The following is a 10,000-nucleotide window of genomic DNA, read 5'->3' on the forward strand; positions in this document are numbered from 1 at the left end:
TGAGATCCGTCTTATTTTTTTCCGAGTTGTCCTAGTAAAGAATTGCGCAAGAATATAAATGCCTACGTTTATATTATTATTATTATTATTATTATTATTATTATTATTATTATTATTATTATTAATTGCTAAGCTACAACCCTAGTTGGAAAAGCAAGGGGCCTCAACAGGGAAAATAGACCAGTAAGGAAAGGAAAAATGAAATATTTTAAAAACAGAAACACCATTAAATTAGATATTTCCTCTATAAACTATAATTACTTCAACAAAACAAGAGGAAGAGAAATTAGATAGAATAGTGTGCCTGAGTGTACCCTCAAGCAAGAGAACTCTAACCCAAGACAGTGGAAGACCATGGTACAGAGGCTATGGCACTACATCAAGACTAGAGAACAATGGTTTGATTTTGGAGTGTCTATCTCCTAGAAGAGCTGTTTACCATAGCTAAAGAGTCTCTTCTACCCTTACCAAGAGGAAAGTAGCCAAGTACAACAGCATTTAGTCTGTCAGACAAGCAAACCTATAATGTCATTTATGTATGGATATATAACATTTCCTCGCACTGTTCTGTCGACGAAGGATGGAGCTGCTTTCATAAATAAAGGTTCAGGGGATAGAATAACCCATGTTAGTATATATTTGAAACCAATGTTGTGTGTGCATCAAATAAACATGGATCTGCTGTTCTAGACTGCGAGGGCTGAAAATCCAGTTATGCACGGCAGATTTTATTGTTGGATTCTTAGCACCAGCAATTTGCAGTATGTGTTTTTGTCTATATATATATATATATATATATATGTATGTATATATAGGCCTATGCATATATATATATATATATATATACACGGGTCTATGACTTTTCATCTGAAGTACTTCGTGTAAAGTAATTTCTTCTAAAAGCACTTTGGTCTAAATGCACTTTAGATTTAATGATATAAATGTTATGTTAAGGGTGCCCTTGTGGAACCTCGTATAGACTGTTAGGTAAATCTTTTGACCATTTAAGAACCAGGCATTTATTTTGTTATTCTAAAATGTCAATAAAGACGAGGGGGCGGGGGGCGTTCTAACATTGAGTACTAGAAGCGTTCTTGTAATCTCTGAAATAAAACTCAGCATCTCTCTTCAGTGATGTCTTAAACCTTGAGCTAAGAGATCACACACAAACACAGACACACACGCACACACACACACACACATATATATATATATATGTATATATATACATACATACATACATATACATACTTAAATATGTATATATGTGTGTATTTGGGTGTATATATCAGCTTAGTCCAGAAGGATACCAATTAAATCAATACACAAGACTGTTATGTGCTGCTACAGGCAGAGCACGAGTCAATTGTTCAATTGGTTTCGAATAACAAATTACAGCAATTTAATTCCGTTTACATATGTACCGTCAATGTTTTAGGCTTAGTATTAAGATAAATAAAACAGCGATTATACAGAGTTCTTTTAGAAAATTCAAACACAAAAAAAGTTAGTAGGCTGGACAGTTATATTAACACTTGTGTACTATAAGCAATTCAAACACATAAAAGGGTACTAAACTTAGACAGTTACAGTATATTAACACTTGAGGAATCCAAACACAGTTAAGTTAATTATTGAGATCAGAGATATAAAACAGTATAAAAGAATAGAGAGATGAGTAGCTTGGTAGGTAGGTCGGTATTAGAGCGGAAATTACAGTGTGCAAGCCACTGCCTCTTGCACTATAAATCAGTAGCTGAAGGTTATTATTATTATTATTTCTTGCTAAGCTACAACCCTGGTTGGAAAAGCAGGATGTTATAAGTCCAGGGGCCCCAACAGGGAAAATAGCCCAGTGAGGAAAGGAAACAAGGAAAAATAAAATATTTTAAGAACAGCAACAACATTAAAATCAATATTTTCTATATACTGTAAACTATAAAAACTTTAACAAAACAAGAGGAAGAGAAATTAGATAGAATAGTGTGCCCGAGTGTACCCCCAAGTAAGAGAACTCTAACCCAAGACAGTGAAAGACCATGGTACAGAGGCTATGGCACTACCCAATACTAAAGAACAATGGTTTGATTTTGGAGTGTCCATCTCCTAGAAGATCTTCTTACCATTGCTAGAGTCTCTTCTGCCCTTACCAAGAGGAGAGTGGTCACTGAAGAATTACAGTACAGTAGTTAACCCCTTGAGTGAAGAAGAATTGTTTGTTAATCTCAGTGTTGTCAAGTGTATGGGACAGAGGAGAATCTGTAAAGAATAGGCCAGACTATTCGGTGTATGTGTAGGCAAAGAACGTTGTAGTTATCAAGTTGACTACTTAAAAGTGTATCTCCGCTATGCAAAACTCGCCTCTACATTTCCTCCTCCATTGTGGGTACATATATTACGGAAGTGTCTCGTGATATATCAACCCCCCCCGTCCCCTCCCGTTCCCAAAATCCTCATAGGGATATTTGTAATAAAAGAACTTTACATTTCCGTAATTTCGTGAGGAGTAACTAAAATGATTCCTATTCACTTGATAAAAACATTCTTCCAAAGAAAACCCTGATAAAAACACTTTCACATAGAACCCCATATTTATATCACATAATTTTGGAATCAAGTCCCATAGTAAATGAGGTCACTTCCTTTTTAATCTTGCATATTCATTATTCTTGTCGTTCGATTCGTTGTAGAACCTTTTAGATGTCCTTCAGCTCAAAAGATTGTTCCCGCCCTCAATAGAAAGTACACCGGTTTAGATCCGTATGCGTCATAGTAAATTCATTATAAATCGCAATTCGTTTACGTTAATTGTATACTTATGACTGAGGAATTACATAACAATAACTTGATGATAATAATGATTAATACAAAAGACTATTACTAATCATAGTATTTTGAGATTTCGTGAAGGTACAAAAGGAAATAGGGATCTATGTCAAAACTGTGACCCCTAATGGAAATTTGACTTACTTTGCTATTATTATTATTATTATTATTATTTGCTAAGCTACAACCCTAGCTGGAAAAGCAAAATGCTATAAGCCCAGGGGCCCCAACAGGGAAAATAGCCCAGTAAGGAAAGGAAAGAAGGAAAAATAAAATATTTTAAGAAGAGTAACATTAAAATAAATATTTCCTATATAAACTATGAAAACTTTAACAAAACAAGAGGGAGAGAAATTAAATAGAATAGTGTGCCTGATTGTACCCTCAAGCAAGAGAACTCTAACCCAAGACAGTGGAAGACCATGGTACAGAGGCTATGGCACTACCCAAGACTAGAGAACAATGGTTTGATTTTGGAGTGTCCTTCTCCTAGAAGAGCTGCTTACCATAGCTAAAGAGTCTCTTCTACCCTTACTAAGAGGAAAGTAGCCAGAGAACAAATACAGTGCATGTTAAATGATCTGCCAATGAATATTATATACTGTATGTCAGGTCATTGGAGTTTATTACCATGTTTGGAAAATTGTAAGATATTGGATTCAACTGGTGAGTTTTCATCAGGTTTATTATTAGGGGTTGTGGTGACCGTTGTGGTAATGTCCCTGACTGATGAACAGCAGACTGGGGTTCGAGTCCTGCTCAAACTTGTTAGTTACCTTCGTCGCTGCAACCTTCTCATCCTTGTGAGCTAATGATTGGGAGTTGGGGGGAATCCTATAGGTCCATCTGCTGAGTCTTCAGCAGTCATTGACTGGCCCTCCTAGGTCCTAGCGTGGGTGGAAAAGGGGGCTTAGGGGCTGATCATATGTATATATGGTCAGTCTCTAGGTCATTGTCCTGCTTGATTGGGCAATGTCACTGTCCCTTGCCTCTGCCATTCATGAACTGCCTTTAAACTTTAAACTTTTCAACACAAATAAAGGTGGCAAACTAAACCTGCATAGTGTCTGAAGTTATATGCTATTCATCCCTAGTAAGACATTTTATATATGTATATATATATATATATATATATGTATGTATGTATGTATATATATGTGTATATATATATATATATATATATATATAAAATCTCTGCTGATATAAGGTCATTTGACTGTTTGTCTCAATTTCCTTTTTAATAATAGTAATCTTTATAGATCTACAGGTTAATAGGTTAATTGTTTTAGAGAGAGAGAGAGAGAGAGAGAGAGAGAGAGAGAGAGAGAGAGAGAGAGTTTGATTATTGGATTTTTGGCATGTGCCATTTCGTAATCATTTTCCTTACAAGAGTCATTTTGCAATGTTTGTCACTTGTTTGTTACTTCTCGCTCATTAAAGCGTTTCATATTTCGGGCTCATAATACACTTTCTAGAACATTATTATGTAGTTATGCGAACGACTCGGTCGGGCCCATCTCCCATGATTCTTCGGCCATCTCCCATAATTCTTCGGCCTGACTTCTCTGTTTGGTTAGTGCTATTCAGCCGTCGAGATCCGAGGATTAGAACGAAAGTCTGTGGGACTGAAACACGAAAAGGAATTCAGAAAAAGGAGATATTGCTCCATGACCTGACACAAGCGTAAAACTTGCGGCCACAAAAAGACGATTACTAATTAGATCTCTCTCTCTCTCTCTCTCTCTCTCTCTCTCTCTCTCTCATGGAATTCAGAAAAGGAGATATTGCTCCATGACCTGACACAAGCATAAAAACTTGCGGCCACAAAAAGGCGATTACTAATTAGATCTCTCTCTCTCTCTCTCTCTCTCTCTCTCTCTCTCTCATGGTGTTCCATTTGTAGTTATTAAAAGTTTAGAATAAATATTTTTGTTTCGTTTACAATTAGTTTGCGTGGGCGCCTTGATTAATTTTTAGGCATTCAGTAATTCAGTTTAGATATCGTATATACTGACGATACAGTATATTCTTTTCTTTTCCGGTTGAAACAGGTAATTAGATTTAGAATTTTAAGATACGCCATGTTGAAGCCTTTACTATATAATTGGATTTTTTTAAATCCATAAATTAAGATTATGAAGTCATATTTCTTTTGTGTACATAAACTGTATTCTGTGCACATACATAATTACTTATGTATGTATGTATGTATGTATGTGTGCTCGCGCGTGTGTGTATAGTAACTACACTCTTAAGAACCTACAGGCATACGAGAAGCTATATTCATATGGCTTCACCCCTTTCAAGGCAAAAACGGTGTATGGTGAAAGCACATAAACACACACACACACACACATATATAATATATATATACATATATACATATATATATATATATATATATATATTCAGGGGTTTCAGGTTAATAGTTACTTGAACATTCATTCTCTAAAATGCTGAATATACTATCTTTCTATGCAGAGGACTCACAACCCTTAATGTAATTTATCTGTATGGGGGAAGGAGGCCTCCAGATGATGTTACCTTCCAGGTTCTCAGTTGCTCTTTCCAGATGAAGTTACCAGCTCATCCATGGCCTTTCTACACCTTGATTCCAATCCTAGCAAGGTCGATTAAACACCAGTTATATAATACTCCTGTTTAGGTTAACAGGATCTTGAAGGAGTAATTTTTACAAAAAATGTTTTCTGTTCATGGATAGGACTTTGGTTGATGTTGTTGAAAACTGTAGAGACGAGGTGCCATAAGCAGTATACGAAATGTACACTGAAGTTGGTTATATTTCAATAAATCTCTCAATCTCCCCCCCCCCCCTTTAGTGAATAATATATTAGATAAGTACAAGAGTAAACCTAGCTTCTCTCTCTCTCTCTCTCTCTCTCTCTCTCTCTCTCTCTCTCTCATCATCTAAGTATGGGGCTATGTTTTGAAGAAGACAAGACTCTTAAAGGACACACAAAAAATGCTCTTTATGGGAGGTCAACAGAATAGTCTCGTGACAGGTCTGTCGCCTCTGCGTTGATGATCTAACCAGGCTAAAGAACTCCTCGAGTTGGAGGTCTTGTTTCTATTTTTGTCTTTTTTATTATATGTCGCTGGATCTTCGTTAATGCGAAGAGAGCGAGAGAGAGAGAGAGAGAGAGAGAGAGAGAGGTTTGATTATTGGATTTTTGGCATGTGCCATTTCGTAATCATTTTCCTTACAAGAGTCATTTTGCAATGTTTGTCACTTGTTTGTTACTTCTCGCTCATTAAAGCGTTTCATATTTCGGGCTCATAATACACTTTCTAGAACATTATTATGTAGTTATGCGAACGACTCGGTCGGGCCCATCTCCCATGATTCTTCGGCCATCTCCCATAATTCTTCGGCCTGACTTCTCTGTTTGGTTAGTGCTATTCAGCCGTCGAGATCCGAGGATTAGAACGAAAGTCTGTGGGACTGAAACACGAAAAGGAATTCAGAAAAAGGAGATATTGCTCCATGACCTGACACAAGCGTAAAACTTGCGGCCACAAAAAGACGATTACTAATTAGATCTCTCTCTCTCTCTCTCTCTCTCTCTCTCTCTCATGGAATTCAGAAAAGGAGATATTGCTCCATGACCTGACACAAGCATAAAAACTTGCGGCCACAAAAAGGCGATTACTAATTAGATCTCTCTCTCTCTCTCTCTCCTCTCTCTCTCTCTCTCTCCTCATGGTGTTCCATTTGTAGTTATTAAAAGTTTAGAATAAATATTTTTGTTTCGTTTACAATTAGTTTGCGTGGGCGCCTTGATTAATTTTTAGGCATTCAGTAATTCAGTTTAGATATCGTATATACTGACGATACAGTATATTCTTTTCTTTTCCGGTTGAAACAGGTAATTAGATTTAGAATTTTAAGATACGCCATGTTGAAGCCTTTACTATATAATTGGATTTTTTTAAATCCATAAATTAAGATTATGAAGTCATATTTCTTTTGTGTACATAAAACTGTATTCTGTGCACATACATAATTACTTATGTATGTATGTATGTATGTATGTGTGCTCGCGCGTGTGTGTATAGTAACTACACTCTTAAGAACCTACAGGCATACGAGAAGCTATATTCATATGGCTTCACCCCTTTCAAGGCAAAAACGGTGTATGGTGAAAGCACATAAAACACACACACACACACACATATATATATATATATACATATATACATATATATATATATTATATATATATATATTCAGGGGTTTCAGGTTAATAGTTACTTGAACATTCATTCTCTAAAATGCTGAATATACTATCTTTCTATGCAGAGGACTCACAACCCTTAATGTAATTTATCTGTATCGGGGGAAGGAGGCCTCCAGATGATGTTACCTTCCAGGTTCTCAGTTGCTCTTTCCAGATGAAGTTACCAGCTCATCCATGGCCTTTCTACACCTTGATTCCAATCCTAGCAAGGTCGATTAAACACCAGTTATATAATACTCCTGTTTAGGTTAACAGGATCTTGAAGGGAGTAATTTTTACAAAAAATGTTTTCTGTTCATGGATAGGACTTTGGTTGATGTTGTTGAAAACTGTAGAGACGAGGTGCCATAAGCAGTATACGAAATGTACACTGAAGTTGGTTATATTTCAATAAATCTCTCAATCTCCCCCCCCCCCCTTTAGTGAATAATATATTAGATAAGTACAAGAGTAAACCTAGCTTCTCTCTCTCTCTCTCTCTCTCTCTCTCTCTCTCTCTCTCTCATCATCTAAGTATGGGGCTATGTTTTGAAGAAGACAAGACTCTTAAAGGACACACAAAAAAATGCTCTTTATGGGAGGTCAACAGAATAGTCTCGTGACAGGTCTGTCGCCTCTGCGTTGATGATCTAACCAGGCTAAAGAACTCCCTCGAGTTGGAGGTCTTGTTTCTATTTTTTGTCTTTTTTATTATATGTCGCTGGATCTTCGTTAATGCGAAGAGAGCGAGAGAGAGAGAGAGAGAGAGAGAGAGAGAGAGAGAGAGAGAGAGAAATTGCTGATATACTTAATGGTGATTGCGAGGGGAAAAGAAAGAAAAGGAGAAGAGAAAGAGAAAATAACGAAAAAAATAAGAATGAGAGAGAGAGAGAGAGAGAGAGAGAGAGAGAGAGAGAGTAATATAAATAATATAAATTGCTGATGTACTTGAAAAAGGCTTAATGGTAATTGTGAGGGAAAAAGAAAAAGGAAATGAAATATAACGAAAAAGGTAGAAATGAGAGAGAGAGAGAGAGAGAGAGAGAGAGAGAGAGAGAGAGAGAGGGAGAGAGAGAGAGAGAGTATCTGAAAGAATAACTGTGAGAAGTCGTAGAGGCAAGAAGAACGAGAAGGAGAGGTAAGAGGGAGGGAGCATTTTCTCTTTTCACATTTAACATCTTGCCGTGATGGGAACCAGCAGAAGTAGTCGCTCAAGTCCCATTCTTCATTATCGGAGCGTTAAGTTGGGAAAGAATGAATTGTCTCCGTAAATCCTCGGATCATACATATTTTAAAGACATGTGGTTAGGTTGAATGGCACGCAGGCAACCGTGTTTGTTTGTTTATCATTTTACACCATCTGGTTTTGACGCCGTGGTGGCCACGCTTTTGTTTTTATTATTCTAGACGTCGCAACTGCTTTATCATGTTTGTTTTGTTTACTCTTACGTTTATAAACGTACTGGTCTGTGATGTAGCTGATATATTAAATACAAGATTTATTGCTGAGAGATTTTATCCTCTTGTTATTTTTAAATTTTTATAGTTTATATATGAAAGATTTATTTTAATGATGTTTTTGTTCTTAAGCTTTTTGTAGTTTTTCCTTATTCACTTTTCTCACTGGGCCATTTTCCAAGTTGGAGCCCTTGGGCTTATAGCATCTTGATTTTCGAACTAGGGTTGAAGCTCAGCAATTAATAATAATAATAATAATAATAATAATAATAATAATAATAATAGATTCTGGATGGAACGACGTGAAGGAAAACCTCCACATCATTATTAGCCACTTGATATATATCTACACAGAAATCTCACCAACAACATATTTAACCCTTTACTGAGAAGTGTAGTGTATATCAAGTTCCTGCCTTCCTTTCCTACAACATCTATTTAAACCTTTCGATGAATATCTATCCTCCACATCCCTACCACTTCTGTAACTTCCTCAGCAGGCTATTTTTACCCATTTTCTCCACATGACCAAACCCCCTCAAAATATTCGACTCCTTCATTTATTCATTCACCTGAGCTAACATTTCTAGCACTTCATCTACAGTATGTATCAGTATTTCTCATTCTATCAAATTTTCTTTCATATGTATTCAACACACACACATATATGTGTGTATATATATATATATGAATGTATATATGAATATATATATATATATATATGAATGTATATATGAATATATATATATATATATATATGAATGTATATATGAATATATATATATATATATATATATATATGTATATATATATATATATATATATATTTATATATATATATTCATAAATATATACATATATAAATATATCAATTATATACATATATATATATGTGTGTGTGTGTGTGTGTGTATGAGAGTGTATTAAATCTGTATCATCATGTCTCATTTCTTACCCTTCGTCAACTTCAGTGCGGCGGTTGTGTTTTGGTAGTCATATGTTTGTATGTCTCTTTGTGTATGTTTGTTATTCGCTTAACTCAAAAACTATTTGACCTGATCTCATTAAATTGGTGGGATGACTGGCCATGATCCAAGGTTAGTTTTTGGAAGGATTGGGTCAAAATTCAAGGACAAGTTCAGGAAAAGGCAATAAACGAATCACTAAACCCAAAAACTACTTAACCGAATCTCCTTAAATTTGGTGGGATGATTGGGCAGGCTCCAGGGATAATTTTATTAGATTTTGGGATTAATTGGGTTAAAAGGTCAAGGTAAGGTCAGGAAAAGGTAAAAAAAAAATGTCTTTTTGCTTATATCGTGGTAAATTTTTATCTGTTTTGCATGGAACTAGTGCAGAAATGTGCATTATTCAATTTCCTATATTGTGATATACAACATGGTATAGTGATGCCATTGGCATTGTTTATGTTTATTTTTGTTTGTATGTCTGTCTGTGTGTTTGTGATTCGCATAACT

The sequence above is a fragment of the Palaemon carinicauda genome, chromosome 33 (genome assembly GCF_036898095.1).
Source record: "Palaemon carinicauda isolate YSFRI2023 chromosome 33, ASM3689809v2, whole genome shotgun sequence".
In the NCBI taxonomy this organism is placed as follows: domain Eukaryota; kingdom Metazoa; phylum Arthropoda; class Malacostraca; order Decapoda; family Palaemonidae; genus Palaemon; species Palaemon carinicauda.